The 18,910-nt window shown below is 41.0% G+C and overlaps 1 protein-coding gene across 1 annotated transcript in view; it reads right to left on the bottom strand.

The window, feature by feature from the left end:
* Positions 1-18,696, bottom strand: part of SMAD1 (SMAD family member 1) — a 49,915-nt gene extending 31,219 nt beyond the window's left edge. Inside the window, exon 1 of the mRNA XM_010575990.1 lies at positions 18,653-18,696. The gene's annotated coding sequence lies outside the window, so the exon portion shown is untranslated. The remainder of the gene's footprint in view (positions 1-18,652) is intronic.
* Between the last annotated feature and the right edge of the window lie 214 nt (positions 18,697-18,910).

Genomic DNA, 18,910 nt, shown 5'->3' with positions numbered 1-18,910 from the left:
AATTTAAACTAAAAAAAAAAAAAAAAAAAAAAAAAGGCAGCGTAGGTGGAGTTTTTTGTTTCCAAGAAGCAGAGAGCGCGTCTGCAGTGCTGAGCCCTTGCCAGTACATTCCGTTTCCCTTTCTGCCACTCTTGGTTTTTGCAGTGCATCATTTCCTGTATTACTTTTTAACAAAGTGGTCTTATCAGCTGGAAGTGCAAAATAAAGATTAAACCATGAGTCAGCAGATGACACAGTCCACATCTGCCTTCCCCAAATACACATACCCTTCTGGGAAAACTGGAGTTAGTATTTCCAATAGCTGAGTGACCACCAGCCCTTGAAGGGTGTGTTTACTCACGAGGTACGGGTGAAACAGAAACCTTGGCCAAACAACAGGACACTGCCCAAAAGGCAGCCTGGAATCAGAATCGGTTTGAAGGAAATTGAGTTGTTACCCACTTATCAGCCACTCTTTACACATCAAAACCCATGCACTTTTTATTATGCATTCTATCTGCTGATGGATGAGTTGGAATCAACAGACTTCTTTTAAATCCCAATGCTGCTTTATTTGCCTTCCTCCACTGCTGCTATCTTTTGTGTAATCTTTGGACTAACATACAAACATGCATGCAGCTTGTGAGAAGCCTATAAAAAAAAGTGAGCATTATATATAGAGCTGTTTAGCCAGCCTTGTATTTAAACAAACGTATTTAGGCAAAATGCCTAAGAGTGAAGTTCTATTTTTCTAGCTCTCAAAGAAGAGATAGTTACTCTGTCAGCAACACTAAGCAGACAGTAAAATATTCAATGAGACCGTTTTCAAATTCCCACAGGAGATCCCATAGGAAACTGTCCCACTTTGCATAAATGACTGGTTTTAGTGGGTGGAGAAAGGGTTAGGACAATTAGATGATCCTCTCCTGGGGCAAGGAGGGGGGGAAGTGAAACAACTCCTAGCCCAAGTTTCAGGCAAACAAGAAGCAGCCCTAACTCTTCTACTAATTTCATTATTTGTATTACAGGCTCAGTGATGCAGGCAAAAAGGATCCTATTAAATATTTTTAATATATGCCTAGCACAGTTAGACAAAAAGGGACAGGAACCACAGTGAAGAGCATCTACATAATAGTTAATAGAGAAAACTGTCTAGTCTCTGACTACATTTTTTAAATTCAATTTATCTTATTTTATTCAACATACCTCCTCCCAGCGTCCATTACTTAGTGACAATATAAAGAAAAGCAGAGAGATTTTAATTTGCTTCTTTAAAAATATTTCATAATTTACCGTCTCTGAAAGACACATCTTTTCAGCAACTCCTGTACTCAGTACAAGATTTAGACCTTTTTTAAAAAAAGAAGAAAAGATCACATTTTGGCATGGAAGCCAGGGAGCTGTCACTTTACTCCTGCAAGAACTATTTCAATGTATTACTAAAAAGCATGCAGTCTAAGCAGCTGTAATGCTAGAATGTGTTACAACAGATTATGCACTAACTTCCTCTGGCTCCCTGTTTTTGGAGCAAGCAGCAAAAAGTTTCGATTTCTTTCTTCAAGCGATGTGACTTGTAGAACAAAAAGTCCAGAGTCTTCTGCTGAATTACTCTGTTTTTAATCAAAGAGTTCTTTCTTTGCACCTTTTTATGGTAGAAGATCAGATCTTGCTCATCTTGGAAAAATGCATGGAAACCCGGTAGAAGCCTCAGTGGCGTTACAACACACATACAGAAAGAAAGCAAGTTTCATTTCAAAATGCTGTAGAACTCATTAGATAGTTTATATAGAACCTGACTTGGCTTCCCTTGTATTTCTGAAAAGGACAAGGAGAAAGAAGAAAAAAAAAATTACATGTCTTCTTGGCACAGTAGAAAGAATTCAAGAAAACACTTAAATATGCAATCCCGTGTTAATTTTGTATCATATCGTTTGAGGAAAGAGGAGTACACTGGTGTTGAAAATGCTTCAATATACTTAACAGGAGTCGGTAGCTTTTTTCCTGACACTGCATTAGACTCCCTTACTTAGGCCTAGCAAGAGCAAGGAGGATACTTCCAGCCTGCTCTGCAAAGTAGCCTCTGTCTTGGATCCTCAGAGACAGACCAAAACACCCGGTCTGTGAAACCTCTTCTAGGACCATTGCTCATGCTATTTGGCTGAGGGATTGCCCTTCCAAGAAAACCTCCCATGTATCATTGTTCAGAGAAAATCCTTTTAGATACCTACGTGCACCCTTTAGTTCAGCAGATGGTAGGAGAGCAAGTGTGTCACGTGAAGAGAAGGTGCTGACTGTACCCCAGCTAACTGTAACAGCAGCCCATACAGTTTCTTGCAAGAAATATCTAGTTGTTCTCAACAGGGCAGTAATACTTGCCTTTAGAAGAAGGACTTGCACAACTTCTAACTTATTTGATAAGCCAAATCAAATCCATCGAGTTCAGAGTGTGACCTGAGCACCAAAGAGAAGATGCACCGCTCATTCAAAATCAGACAGTAAGGCCAACGTATGCTCTACTGATAGAGGGGAGGAGGACAACAGCGACCCAAACAACAAAACCCCCAGTGCTCAGTTACTGCAGAGCATGAAGAAATAACCTTATACTATCAGTATCTGCCGGCTCCTTCCCAATGCTCGCCACAGTTCAAACCAAGTACACAGTGTCCGGCCAGTTCCTATAATGAACCACAGCTTTTCCTCCACTCGCCTACCCACTCAGCTTCTGGCAGACAAGGCACTGATCCTTACCCTTTAAGTTTCAATTACCACAATTACAAGAGTAAAACAACAGCAAATTCTTACAGGTTTTCTGGATTTGTACTTTGCCTTCTCAAATTGAAGTTACTAGATTTGAAAGACTTACAGTAACTTCACTGTTGCTTCTCCAGAGAAAATACCTGGTTTCCACAATTACATTTGCCCTTTGAGTCTTATCTACACCTTCATTAAAGCACAGCTCCTCCCTATTTACAAGAAACACTAGCGCATACAGCCTCTTACATGATCACCAGATTCTCAAATCATCCGGTTTTCACCAGAGTTGAGAAACAATGCTAAATTTCTAGCTTGCACTGCTGAATTTTACTCATTCGTGCATTCAGATGCACGTGAGACTCCATGAAGTCACAAACTGCCAGCTCTTCCTTTAATGCCTGCCGGTCTCCTCACCATGCTGATCTGACTTGCCCAGACTACAGAAAAAACTAACACCAAGTTTGCCAAGTTACTTGGTCAGGAAGCTGGATAAGTCTGGTGCACACCAGGGCTAGTACCAGTAGGACACATCAAAACGTACAGCCAGGCGCGGACAAATCCCTTCTGGTGTCGGCAAGCAGTTGGACTGAATTGGATGCGTTATCAAAGATTATCTCTAAAACTCCAACTTAGTATTTTAAGTGAAGTCAGGAAGGAACTGTAATTTGATGATTCAGTCAAAACTCTGGCACAGATGGGATTACAAAACTATGAACTTCACTAAAATAACCTGTAAGATAAATACAATGCTGTGAACCACAAAACTTGACAGAATGGTGTTCATGAGGTGTTTTTTTTTTCTAAATGCAATGAAGGAGGAGACTCCTCATTTTTCATGCTCTCTCCTGAGGCTGAAGGCCTCTTAGAAGAAATCCTCAAATTAAGACAAAATATTCAAAAGAAAAAATTATCCCAACAGTTTCCAAGAGATGAATGAAATACCAGCCATCACAGCAAGTATTTCACTGCACATCTTTGGGGTAGGTTACCCACTTGTGCTGTGGGGCATTTAAACTCCACATGTTGTCCTACAAGGCACTAGGAGCACTCAGGAGTACAGGAGCAGGCAAGGAGCTCAGTCAGCATCATTAGATGACACAGGTCAAGTCTGAAAAATGCTGAACAACCTACAGACCAGTTTGGAGTACTGGCTATGGCTTTGTGAACATGGGATATCCACAAAGATGCCACGAGTCTAGCTATTAGAGTAAGTTGGAAGTCCTTTTCTAAAAGGTCAAAAAGCTGGGGAAAACAAGGGGTTTTTTTTCCCTTTCATCATAAAACTCTTGTATAACTCCCTTTTTCCACAAAGACCATTCCCTTTCCTGACTTTTTGAACTGTCTTTAGAAAACAGGTGTTGTTTACAACAATAATAAACACACATCTGTGTGGGTGTGTTAATACACACAAAGGCAGGATAACTGAAACCTCTTCCTATATTTAGATTTGTCTGGTCAGCTCTAATTGCATAATTTAATCAAAACCCTCTCCAGCGGAAACACATCCATATTCATCATAGGCATCAAAGGAAACATCTTTACAAACTATATCCTTTTACAAACCAACACATGGTCCCACACCACTTGTCCAATTGTTGAATTCCTCCTTTGGGAAGGGCATGGAATTTTATTTCTTTTTATCAGCTGAAAAAAGCATTTCCCTCCAATTCATCAGCACAGGGCAGGAGGAACTTCCTTCACAGGTGAGATGGGGAAAATTTACTGACATGTCACTTTCAGGGATTTTTTTTTTTTTTTTAACATAGTTAAAACATACATTTGCAGCATAAAGGAAAACCTTTAAAAACAAGAAAAATGCCCATCACCACTCAGGCATTAAAATTTTTGAGTAAAGCTCATATAATGCAAGACATGTTTTGTCTTCACAGAACTGCACAGCCTAGCACAGACTGCATGGACTTAGGAAGGGGTTTGTCAGCCTCAGCCAGAGTAGTGCTACAACAGGGTATTTTTAAGGCAGGAACCCCACCAAATGCACTCCAGTTATGCTCAGCTTATGCAAGCCACCGCTCTTACAAATGATTCATTTTACCAAGAGCGTGCACCAATACAGTTACATCAGCTGCATTAAACCACTTCTAAAGACTGTGACCCAGACCTCATTTATCAGAGATTAAGTAAAGATGTTAAATTACAGCTCAAGATCCCCAGCTTTAAAGCAGAATTTTTCACCAAAGCAAGAGACAACAAAAACTGAGAAAGAAAAATGACTTATTCACTAATAAAAGCATTATTAGGTCAAGCCTCAGCAAAGCAGAATAAACTGATGGAAATTAAACCAAAAAGGGAATGTCATTAAAATAAATAAATCTTTTCACAGATTAGTTCCCCACCCACCATTTATACACTTGGAATAAGAAGAGCCTTTTCAGTTTGCCAATACCGAAGACATCTCAATGCAGTTCATGAGATGCACACTTTTTTAAAAGGATTCCTCTAGCTTTCTTTTTTTTTTTGCCTTATTTACAAAAACTAAAGAGGTATTTTTTGCCTTTAAATGACCTTTAAAACACTCTATCTTCATCACACCTTTAAAATGTCAAGAGGCAGAGCAAAAGACCTTAAGTTAATTTCATGAAGTGTCCTGCAACTCACAGCTACCATTCTGGGCAGAGAAAGTGTTTAAAGATGATACAGCTTTCCAAGCCAAGTTTAGAGAACCTGGAAACAAACATCAAGATTTGTCAGATTTCCACCACCCAATGAAACATTGTTTAATTACAGCATGCCATTAGCAGCCTTCTCAAAACTGGGACTAGACATCAGAGGACACGAAACCCAGTCTGTTCCTGGTCCCCAGGACAGTAAGCAGCTGCTGCACTGCCATGCTGCAGCAGATACTCCCTGGCAGTATCTTGGTATTTGGCAAGCCACCTGAGCATACCAGACCCTTTACAAATGGAAGAAGCCAAGATCACAGTGTTCAGAGATGCCCCTTCAGCTTACACACAACAAAATAAGACTCTCTAAAGATTATAATTTACAGGCAAATAGATATTTATAGGGATCCTTCTGAAATCAGGTCAAGGAAACTTTGCGTTTAAAATACACCAGCAAACACAGATCCAAGTTATCAAGGCCTTTACTGGCATGTGAGGTACAACTCTTGAGCTTGCCTACACTAAAATCTTGAACTGCCTTCAACTACATCCCTAGAACAGAGTACAATTTCACCAATATTAAAAACTATACTTGTGGAAGAATAAAGCTATTGACATGCAACTATGAAGGCATTTACACGGTCTCTTACTTTTACAGATGTTTTCATCCAGACAATTACTCTATGGAACCAAAGGAACAATTCTTGGTTCAACTGAAGACCAGGCATTAGGAGCACTAGCTTTCCCCTGAACCAGCAGGTACACTTGGACTGAGACTGGTATCGCACATTATTGTTCACCAATGAAGTCTAAAAGCTCTGTTCTCAGGAGCTTTTTAATCCAAAAAAGTCTACTGACTGCAACTGAATTTGCTATCAGTGCAATTTTTTCCTGCCATACCTAAGCCTGTAAAACCTTGTCGGCAGAAGGAGTACTGTCACGGAGAGCGCTGGGCTGCTGCTCAGGAGACACAGCTCCCACTCTCTTCGCGCATGCCACTTCCTCACGTCAAGCCTTAGCTTCTCCTGCTAACAAGTGGAGAACAAAACTCTTGAAAGCTACTGACTGGGAAGCAAGTAGTAGACAAAGAAAGCCGGAGAGGTGACCCCTGGCACAAAACATTTGCTGGCAGGATGGCACCAAGACAGCTCTGTGAGAGCACGTGGCATTACCCCAAGCAACACCTCCATGCCACAGAGGAAGAGGCCAGTAAGTCGCTCGGCCAGAGGCCACTTGCCCTGAGCAAGAACCAATGACCACTGCAGCGAGGGGCCAGAGGGCAAAGGCACCAGGGCTGAGACTGGGGCACATGCCAGTGCTACCGCACTCATCCCAACCCATGGAAGTGCCTCCTAACTACTGCTGACAGGGAACGGCCGAGCACAGACACAGCTTTCCCCTTCTAAAAGCAAAAAAACAAGGGTGCACCCCTATGTGAGGAGTCAGAGAGATCCAAAAAACTGCAGGATGAGGCAAAAACAGCTGTCACAGCCCTGTGCCAGAACATCTGCAGAATCTCACGTCAAACTGTTTTCTCATATTCCTGAGATCAAGGCTTTGGAGGGTTTTGTACAAAGGCTTCAACCCACAGATAGGAACTGATAGGTCATACGGCACTTGGGAACCGCATAGCTTGAAAGAAAATGGGAGATATCCTCCTACATTGCTTTCTGGGAATAAGGAAGTTTTACAATATGAGAAAATAGCTGTAAGCTGTCTATCTGATCCCCTGGTTATCTGTAAGCTTTTTATGATTTTGGAAGAGGAATTAAGCCACATAAAGAATTACTCAGTACCCTTTCCTTATCTGCAAGTTTTTTTTATTAACAGTGCCTATATGACTCTGCATATGGAATTAAGGCAACTTATTCATTCCACCGTAATTTTCCAAGACCAGTTTAAAGTTTCAAAATTCAGGTTTTGCAAAGTTGCAGTACTGCAACCTTACAGCTGAGACACTGAAACACAGTATTTCCCAAACATCACACGCTCTGCAGGGTCAGCAGCAAGCTAGTTAAAACAGCCATAATACTTCCTAAATTTTCCACTGTTGCCTGCTACTGAACAGTCATAGCTGTCCTAGTTCAGAGGGCAGGACTCCAAGCCCCAAATACATCGCAAAGTGAGACCGCAAGGATGAACTTCCAGGACTTGCAGCTTTCCAAGACTACTTACTTTTAGGCTGAAAGCTAATGCACAAAAAGAGCACACAAAGATTTCAGGTTCCTTGTCTTTAAGCTGACAATCTAGATGCCTTTAATTCTGCAGCTGAAACCAGTACTCCCCAGTTCCCAAGATAACAAGCCTTTAGTGTCTAACAACCCTGACTGGTGGCTGGCCTGGAAGATTGAGTGTCCTCACGTCCCAAGTCAGGGGAAGCAAGAGCTAGGCAAAGGTGTGACAGGAACCTGCCTGTATTCAGAAATACAAGACTTCAGCCAAAGCAGCCTGCCACCAGCGCTCCCAGTTCTCAACTGCTCCCAGTTCACAAACCACATGAGATGCACTGGGTCTGACCATGAGCAAGAGTCATAGCTGATAAACTAGTGGGGACAAGGGCAAAGGGAACAGTTATCCAGTAAACTGTAGTAAATAGCCCTGCAGTGTTTATGCCAGTTATGTTAGGTGATGTTTTCTGCACAGAACAAAATTCAAAGATGCCTGTAGCCAAGCCAGAGGGGAAAAAAAAAAAAATAAAAAAAATTTACAGTTGGGTTCCCAAGGGCCTGGAGAGTTCCTTGGCATAGGAGGAGGCTACAAGGGAATTCAGCAAGAACCTCACTCCAGCACTGCCACTAGGGAAAATACCTAAAGTTTGTATTTTATATTTGTAGATAGTCCAATTCCTTGACGTTAAGAAATATATTACAAAGACACAATGTTTGAAGATGTTAAATAGCTAGCAGTAACAAGAAAAAGTAAGGGGTTTTAAACACATTTACCATATACCATTAAAACAAGTGTCTAAATTTCTTTTGAGAAAAGTGGACTGAAAGCCAACGATTTCAGAGTGACTTATGCAGTGGTGCAGAACCCAGAAAAGCTACAAGCAGTGCATTGGCTTACAGCACATATCAGCTCAGGTGCTCTAATTGTCTTCACTGGCAGTGGTTCCTGGTAACACCAGCCTGCTTTTACAAAAGAGTATTTAATGGATTTAATATTTAGCTTTTCTCTAATTTCTTGGTAATACTGCTAACAGTACCTGGTCTGCCAGTTGTTTCAAGTTATTTCATCCTCTAAAGAGGAAAAGTTTCTACTACTAAGAAGTTAAACTTGGAGGACATTCTTTTACCCATGAGGAAAAACATTTGCCCTGTCTTATACAGAATGTGCACGAGATGTGCTCTGCTTATAGGATTGCATTAAACTAGAAAAACATTTCTAATATAGCTTGCAGTTTATACTAGCAAAAGAGCACTTGACCAGAAAAGCTTGTTTAAGTGTTCCTCCCCATCCATCCTCCCTCACCCCCCACAAAATACACTGCATCATTAATCATTGTCGTTTTGCTGCCAATATAACTACACTGGGGCTTCGTGACTGATGTAACTGTTGGCAGTCTAACCTCACCATGCTAATCACCAACATAAGTATCTGGGGAAAAAAAACGTAAATTAGACCTTTCCTTGGCAAGCATATTAAGGAAGTCTTCATCTGGGAGTACTACAGTATTCGTTTATAACTGGCTACCTCCAACAGCTGCCTTGGGCCAGGAAGGTCACAGGTCCACAAGCAGATGAGCAGCTCTAACAGCTTGCTCCCACCCAAGGAGAAAAGGTTTCCCTTTACTCCCTTGTGCCAGCTTCAGTACTCCAACATGATTTCCCTTCTGCTTACAGTCTGTCAGCCAATTCACCTTTCTAACCTGGCAAAAACAACAGTAAAAAAGAAAAAAAAAAAGAAGTGTTCTCCAGAACAGCTGGATCAGCTCAGAGCAGGATGAGCACCAAAGTCCCCCAGCCAGCATACGCTAAGAAATCTGTGAGTTGCAGGAGCTAAACTGTTAAGAGTTCTCTCCATCTTGTGGAGCTGCCACCCCCCTAATTTTAAATTATATCTGGGACAAAGATTAGCTCACACTCATACATGAATACTTCAGTTGATTTGCAAAACCTCGTCTCGTCCTCACAGCAATGAGCTCTGCCCTAGCTGGTTCTGAATAAACCAAACACTCTAGCAACCATTTCAACCCCCCTCTGCTACCACTGTCTTCTGCTCTAGCAAACTTCTGAAGCAAACTTCAGAAAAAAGAAGACTGATTTCGTATCCATCTGTCCAAAAATACCACACACTACAGAGTTTTAAGCTGAGAGTATTTATAAAATACTTTCCGGTTGAAATCTAATATGACAAATTACAGAAACTATAATTAAGTTATCTTAAGTTTTTAAGTTAATAAAGACAAAGACTTTTCCTTTGGCTACGACAACCAAGTGGAAGCACTTAACACTGACACTAGCCAGTATGGATAATAAAGGGCCTGTTATTAAGTATGCCATACTATAAAGCCAGCAATGGGCAAAAATGCAAAACAGGAAACTCTAATAGCCGAGATGGCAACCTATATGTAAGCCAGGTTTTCCGAGATATTCAGCAAGGTCAAAGTTCACATTTTTCAAAATAGTATAGCTTGTCACTGCATTCACCAGGTAATTAGCAGAACAGGAATGAAGACATAACCAATGTGTACTTTATCTATCCATCTCCTCAGTGATAAAAAGGCAGAAGTGTCTGATGACAAGAGGAAAGACCAAGAGACTGTATGAAGGGAGATGAAACTCTGGTCCTGCATGTTGGAGATTCACGGTGGGACCTCAGTAAAGCCACATGAGTTGAGCCCCTGTCTCCCTCATCTCCCTCTTTCCTCCCTGTGCAGGGAAGCACATACTTCAGATGTGTTTGAGGTTCCTGAAAGACTACAGATTTGAAATTAAACCAGTGTAATCACATCATGCATTTAACAATCCCTGCAGCCATCACATACATGTTGTCACATCTATGGGAAGGTCTAGGTAAATTTCAAATCTACTTTCATCGCTGTTCTGACAAAACAGTAATGCTGTTGTCATAAAACTGGAAAAAAAGGAGCCATCTGGACATGGTCCTGGGCAACCTAGGTGACCCTGCTTGAGCAGGGGACTGGACCAGATGACCTCCAGAGTTCCCTTCCAATCTCAACCATCCTGTGATTCTGTGAAGTTCTCAAAACAACCACCTGCTAATCATTTGAAAACAAGAATTTGTTCCACATCAGAAAAACAATTGGTTCAGGAAAACTGGATAGAACTCCACATGCCTTGGCACAAATACAACATCACATTAAGTGCTACTAGATAAGAGGTAGGGACCGAGCTCTATTTGCTGTGCATAGGCAGAGTCACAAGAGAACTGCTTTTTAAAATAATACGGCATTTTCACCAGGAAGTCAAACTCAATGGATTCAGTGCTATTAAACAAAAATCATACATTTCAACAGAGGTTAGAAGATTTGTCCAGAATTCTACAAAGAATAGACTCTCATGAATTACTATGAAAGTCTCAATCAGGTCACTTGGTTTCCCTGATTTTGACCACTTCACCAAGTCCTATTTAAAATGGTCTGTGACCTTACTGTACTTCTTTTAAGAATTTCAAATACAAACCAGGCATCATGAGAAACAATCCCTCTCCAAATTTTACATAACTTTGAAAATATTTTCAAAGCATCCAGAAGTCTTGTGAGTTGCCTCATTCATCCTTCCTTCACTGCTTGTACCCTTGAAGTCTGGCTTCATGTGTAGCCCCATTCCATTAAAATGCAAGTCCTCATCACTGTCACCTTGCTTCACATGCAGCCCTGGTAAGAAGCCACTTTTCCACTTCTTTTTTCACTGCTTGTGAGCTACTGAAAGATTCTGATCTACAGAGGGTCCTGTACCATGCTCATCACTATAGCACCAGATACCTTAAGCAACCATGACTAACTCTTGTCACATTCACATACTGTTTTTCTCCCAGCCTATCTGCAAAGGCAAGATGGATTATTTTAATATACATGAAGTAAGGTCAACAGAAAAAAAAAAAAATCATCAGACAACTTGTAGTTGTACTAACCTGAAGAAAGTCCTCCCTAGGTTAAAATAAAAGCAAACCAAAATTGCCTTCCCAAAGTAGGTTTCAGTCATGAAACCACAACAGTGGTAAAAATATGTCAAATTTCACAACGGAGCATTTAGATATCAAGATAAAGACCCTTGATCAAACAGAACTGTGTTTCATTGATGAGCCAGTTTCAGTAACTTTCAGGACCTGTGAGCAGAAGTTACATTCCCAAGCAGGTGCTAGTGGCCTAACATGAAAGTAACTTTCTTGTTTCATACAACACAGCTCAGAAGCCCTTGAAAAAAAGACAACTGACCAACAGTGACCAAAGGTGTGCTGCCAACTTTTCTGTCCTAACAAAACACTAGCAGGGTTTCTTTTGCCACATCTTGGGAGGGCAAGAAAGAAAAGAAGGACAAAGAGTTAAAAACCAACAAACAACAAACAAAACCCAAGCTGTACACTTTTGCTATTCTTCAGCTTTATAATTCGCAGGGACACCACAGAGAATTAAACCGTCAAGTAAAACGGCAGGAGATGTCAGCTCCACACCACCTTCCACCCTCACTCTCATACACACACACTTCCAAATTTGTCTTGGAGGAAATTTTTTGAGAGCTCGCTCTCCACTGCCTCAGGAAATACAGCTAGTTACAAGCCACATATTTTGTCCCTCAACATGTCAGCTGAATTAAAGTCCTTACTAGCAAGATACATGTAAGACAGCAAGGACATTTGATCAATTCCTCCCACATCAATATTCAAATGAAACCTAACAGATACAAAGGTGAAATATATTGGTAGAATAAAGTCAAATAATGTAACTCATTAACACCATCTGACCAAACAGCAGATGTTTCCTCCTCCTATCGCCCTTAGTAACACATCTAAGTGGAAACCACAATTTGTTGCAACACGATTCTCCAGTTATTTACTTCATCTTTAACCAAAACTGATTTTATGCTTTTAAGCATTTAAGTGTTTATATATAAATAGTTGTTTCATACACCTTGATAAATTTACAGGCTTTTCTCAACTATATATAGATTTAGTCTACCTTTAGCCGATCCAATTTAACTTTCAACAGCAGTGAATGTTATTTTAGGCATTCATATGTGCACACGCACATACAGCATATCTATCAAGTGTGAATAACCCTACATACATACCAGCATAAGAATAAGGTACCTTTAAGAGTCTCATGCCCTGGTTTCATCACACTATGCCAGACAGAATGCTGCTATTATTGTCAATGCCTCAAAATGCTTGAAATCAGAAGTCTGAAATTATTTATAAGAAAAATATCCTCAGTAAATCAGTCTTTCATGTAAACACAGAAGAATGAGAAACTAATTCCAATATTGAACAAAGTGAGGAAGAAAAGCAAGCAAAAGAATGATCAATTATGGTCACTGCATGCCCCAAGCAATCTGAACATAAAGGACTCTCTGAATTCATAGAAAACTTTTTGACCTGCTACATGTGTCAAGTGTTAGCTCCACGTGCACACATGCTTTTTTGCTTTCATCTACCTAGGCAAGTTTTTAAATACGTACATCAGTTTTGCAGCCTCTGTAGAAGCTGGAGGACAGACATAATTCTTACACCCATGCTGGGGACAGAGGCAAGGAGGCAGTGAAAACTCTCGCAATTCTGTCTATAATCACTCTAGCATTGTAAAAAATTTTTAATGGGTATCTTATTTCCAAGTTACCCAATATTGGACTGATAGTCCATAGATCACTTTGATGTGGAATGGCATTTTAATGATTTTAATGACAAAAACTTGCAAGTTAAATACTTCTGAATACCATGAAGTGTTATAATTCAGACTGTCTATACTGACTTATTCAGACAGTCTCATCTGCTGTCATGTTGGGAAGAGCGTTCCCTTTTATAAGCACAGAAATATGAAATAATGCTTCAGAAATCACTGGTGAACCACATTAATGATTTGCTTACATGCCAAGTCAACATAATAGTTGCCTTTGGATGATACTGCTTTAAACAGTGCCTAAATATAATGACTTATATAAAGGCATGTTAAAAATAATTTGTTTTCCTCCTTGTACTCTACACTTCGCCTGTGCATGCTAGGGAAAGGGTGGGGGAAGAACAAAATGAGAAAGACTGCTGACATCTGTTCTAATATCACTCTCCCAAGTGTATACCCCATATTGAAATAAAAGTGACATATAATCCAGAACAATTACAGAGCTACATTAGAATGACTGAATTGTACAAGTGTCCAGAATAGCTGTACTGGTCAGGGTCTCTCCATTGGCAAGCCTAGAGGGAAGAAAACCCTTCAACTCTTCATCTAAACTCAGCTTTTATGCAGTCTCCCAGGACACAGCACTCACAAGAAGAGTACAGCTGAGTAAAGGAATCCGCACTTGCAGAAAACCCTTCGAAATGTAAGGACAGCTCAACCCAACAGCTGTGTCACAGTACTGCTATCAGGGGCAGCACTGTGGCCACACAGCTGCGCAACACTTCCACCACAGCAATTCCAGTGCCACAGTACCTGATACACATCTGCCCTCCTTCCGCAAAATGAAAAAAAATTTAAAATGGACCCATCTACACAACTCGGCAGAGTTCAGCCTTATATCCACTGAATACTTGACCTCACACAGTCTAATAATTAGAAGTAGCGTGCTCCATCCTTTTTCCTATTCAACTATGAGGCACTTCCAAAGCCAACACATGCAGGCATAAAACTGAAGCAGGGAGAGATCCTGTAGGATCTGGGTTCATTCTGGAAAACGCTTTACATTACCCGAAATTAGCCTGTTAATTTTACAACATGTTTGGCTTCTCTATCCTATTAAAAAACAAAGATGCCCCCCACTCAAATACACAGAAAACTGAAAAGCTTCTGTAATGCAAATTAACATTTGTCTGAAGAGGAGGATAGGGATCTTTGTGGCAGCCATTAGCAGCCAAGAGCTCCTTGTCCTCACCCCTGAATTCACCCTCTGCAAAGCCCTTCACAAAAGGCCCAATCGAACATTTTCTCTGGTTATTCTGAATCTTGAAGAATAGCAACATCCTAATGGTAATAGTTATACAACAGCCTGCAGGGATACAACTCTATCAATTAAAAAGTATCAATTTACAACAACTTCTTTCCCATCCCAAGTGAAAACCCCTGTTCTAACATAAAAATCCTCTATGCTGTTCTAAAGTTACACCATCATAGCTTGAGCAAGATGCCTAGAGAAGTGCAAGATGCCTGCATAGATGAGCCTTTAAGTCACCAGCATTTCAAGCCACACTTGCCAATTTGGCGTTTATGTTTTAAACCCGAATTTTCTGTTAGTAAACTTCAAAGGTAAATTTCTAGGAACTGCATACCATCTTTATTCAGACTTGTATGCATTCCTTCTTTTGAGACACTGCTATACAGAGAAGAAAGACCAGTGGAAGAACGCTAGTCTGCAGCTCCTAGAAGGAAACAAGTGAAGTTTTTATGGGCAGAACAGACCTTTCCCCACTCCAAAAGCACAACTGGGTGAGTTTGTCATCAAAACCTAAACCAGAAATTAAAAAAAGAAAGTTTAAAAAACCCCAAACAAACAAAAACCCAAACCCAAAAACGTTAGTAGATTCACTTCATTAACCATAAAGCAATTTGTGAAATTTGATTTTCATTTTCACAGATTTTACGGCGCTCTCCTCAGTAGGATAGTTTCATTTATTCATCTGCATTGACACAGCAGAAGAGGGCTCCATACCCACATTTTGTACGGCACTGCATCCAAAAGCGAGCTTTAGTTCTTTTATCTGCTGCTTAGAAAGCACCTTAGCTAAAGCACGTGCTGTTGAGATGCAACTGAGCCTGAAGACTAATGGATCTCTCACCACTAGTGACCATTTATTTTCTCTGCTTCTCTTGTATCCCTCAAAATTATTTTTTTAGTTATATTTGTGACTAAAAATAAGAGATGTTTCTTTCTTGGCTGGAAGAAGCTCAGGAGATGCAGTGCACAGTTCACACAAATTCAGGTATGAGGAGCTGGTTTAACCACCAAGACGTGCAACACACTCAGATCACCAAGCAGCAGGCTGACTAGTAGAAAGAAGGAGTTTTAGCAGGATTTTCCCAAAACACTTCATAGTGATTTTATGAGCAGGAACAGCAAGACCTAAGATGCTTAGTATATAATAAACGTTTTACTGTCTGTGGCATGCTACTTCCTAAGTTACTTAAAGCAAAAACATGAATGTGAAGCCATAGTTGCCTTCACTAAGAAAAGTAGAGTGACCTGTGCCAACCCATATTCAAAATTACAGTCTCTGTTCTAAAATAAGTTTGGTCATATAGTTCAAGATATGACTAAGATGCTCTGTCTTACACAAGAACTCAGATCTGCAGGAACATTTCAACAGGCAGTTAGAAACTTTGGTAGGATAAAAATACTAGGAAAAGAAAAAAAAGCCCAAACAAGCTTGTTTGCCTGTTTGTCTCTTTGATATCTGACAGCACAGTCTGCAGATAAAGTCTAGCTGATTTTGAGGCTTGAAAAAGGATATATAAAATTCAGAGATATTCACTCACAACCACTTCCCCCCACATACACCTCCACGCTGCACATGCCTTCATCTCTTTCAGTTGCTAATGCCTGCAAGAAAGAGGTTAAGAGTCAACCTAAATTGGTTCAGCATTTATTCTTCACAGGGCCACAAGCTTTAAATTCAACTACTCTTTGCATAACTTAAATAATAAACACTGTGATCTCTTTATTTGATTCTTAAACCACCCATATCTGAAGCACAATGGGACATGTCACAGACACTTGCTTCGCTGCCCTCATAATATGGTTTAATTATGATGACTGAACTAACGGGCTCACATCATAGACTTTTACAGGTCGACCCTGTGTCATCCTGATGTATCATTTTGCACCAGTTCAGTGCTGTAAATCAATTTAAGATCTCCAGCAGGTTGAAAAGGCTTGTAATGATGCTTTCTCTGCAGTCTCTGGGGACTCCACATTATACACAACTTACATTATTTATAAAGCTGAGATGATGCCTCCATTAGGCTTGTAAGACTACTCAAATGAGCTTTTATTTTACACACGCAGCTTGGGCTTCATAGAGCAGAACACTGACTATATGTAACATGCAGTGCATTCCTGCTTCAATTTTAAAAAAAAAAAAAAGTCACAACCCCTTCATTTTTAAATTTAAATCTTTGTACCAAGCCAAGAAGCTCATAATTTAATCTGAATAATTTCCCAGTATTCAGAAACACAAGTAGCACTTTTATTAACCTCTGTATTGCTTTTCCTTACATTCAACTCTGTGTTCGAACGACAGAGGAAAAGTAAACACTAAACTCAGCAGCTTTCAAACATTTGATTTGATAGTTAATATTTATACAGAAACAGAAAGATCTCCATCTGTTTATTCAGTCACTCTTCTCAAACGCATTGGATCATCACATCTTCAAGGGTACATAAAAAGGCAAGTTGAACAGGACAGAGTAGGAAAAAATGTATTTGATTACATACCCAGCAGTTGATGGGGTCAAAATTGAAGCAAGGACAAATCCCTACCCTTAGGGTAACCTGATCATGCCTTGAACTGATCCTCTCTGGTGGCTGTGAAAGGCTTCTGGATCATCCAAATCAAGGGAAATTTCTTTCAAGTGCCTACTTACAGTCTGAAGTAAATTGCAAGATTTCAACCCTAAGACCAGAGCAAGAACTTCAAAAAGGGCTAGAAATCTTCCATTATCATACTGATGCTCCTCAAGTCATAGTAAAGAAGTGAGCACTCAAAACTTGCACTAAAATCCAATAAGAACCTCTAAAAAGCTTCCTAGGGCTGCTCTCTGGTTCAATGGGAAAATAAAATGAGTATTAATCAGTTGCAACTAACAAACTCATCTCCCATAATTCAGCAGAGTAATTACTGACAAGTAAAAGAAAAAATTAAGTCAACGTTAACACCTCAGGTTCCCTCACAGGATTTGCTCCTATTGTTTGACAGGACAAGGTGCAGACAGTTAGCCACATGAAAACTAGCAGAATTAGACACATGCCTGCAAAGAAAAGTGGTCTCTGTGGGTTAGCTTCAGTTTTTAGTCTTATTCTCGAGTGCTGCTTAAAAACACACGCAACTACCGGGGAAAAAAAAAATTAAAAGTTTTCTCTTTTTGACTTCTCCTCTGTGTGCAAAAGAGATTTGAACTATGAGCTGTGACATGTTTGAAATACAGCTTTTTCCTAAGCATGTTAGTTTCAAGATGCCCTATCTTTAAAGACTGACATCCATTAAACACTGACAAGTTTCATGCAATCATCTTTTCCATTTGCTTGTATCTGAAATACACATCTACTTTTACTCCTCCCCACCTGGATCTAACAATACTTCTCCTTCCCCGAAGAAAACTGTTACCTTTTTTACATGCAGTGAGCATAATTCTTTTCCTAAAATACAGCAAAATAACAATGATCTTTTGGAATAAGCTCTAATTATTTGGATACCGTAAAAGCAAACTGTAAGGTCAGACCACATATCTTCTTCAGATTGATCTGCTAACAAAAGAGCAAGCACAGCAACCCTTCTTCAGTCAGAGCTCCCACTGACTTCAGTTTATAAAAAAAAAAAAAAAAAATAAATCAGGATTTGGCTCAGATCCTTTCGAATGCATGACTGAATATTTCCACACCAGTAAATTTTAATAAGCTTTAAAGATCTATATTCAGGATAAGATTATTTGGCTGTAGAGCCCGAGTATATGAAGAAACTACATCGAAGAGGGGAAAATCTCATGCATCCAAACCTTCTAACAGGGAGAAGAGAGAAAAAAAAAAATTAAGTGAACTTTCCTTGACCTCTAAGCACAGATTTGTCATTAAAGAAAAAAAAAAAAGAGGGGAAAGGGTCCGCGGAAAGAAAAAAAAAGGGAGGAAAAAAAAGGGGAACCCCCTCCCACCCCCCCAAAACACCACCACCAAACCAAACATTAACCGGCTCGGCCGAGGTAGGAGGCGAAGGGCTTTTCCCCCGCAAAAACAAAGGCGGGCACTTGCCCCCTCCGGCCGGGGCTCCGCCGCGTCCCCCCGCGGGGCGCACAATGGGACGGGGCCGGGGAACGGGGCCGGGCGGCGGCTGCGTCTCAGGCTTCCCCGAGGAGGACGGCGGCTTCCCGGCGGGGAAGGGCTCTCCCTCCCGCCGGGCCCGACCGCGGCACCTACCCACAAACTTCGAGCCGGGAGCGGCCGGCGGGGAAGCGGCCCCGGGTCCCCCCCGGGCTGCCGGAGGGACGCCATCATGCCGGGGAGGAGAGCCGAGCCGCGCTCCCTTCGCGGCGCGGAGGCGCTTACACACCCCCCACCACCACACACCCCCCCCCACACACACACACACCTCAGCCCTCCCCCGGCCCGGTCCGGCGCGGAGCCACCCGGGGGACCACCCGGGGGAGCGGGGCTGAGAGAGAAGGAGGTGGTGAG

This window comes from Haliaeetus leucocephalus, unplaced genomic scaffold, assembly GCF_000737465.1.
Source record: "Haliaeetus leucocephalus isolate CR32 unplaced genomic scaffold, Haliaeetus_leucocephalus-4.0 Scaffold21, whole genome shotgun sequence".
Lineage (NCBI taxonomy): Eukaryota > Metazoa > Chordata > Aves > Accipitriformes > Accipitridae > Haliaeetus > Haliaeetus leucocephalus.
Note: the sequence above shows the minus strand (reverse complement) of the source record. Positions and strands in the feature narration are given on the sequence as shown.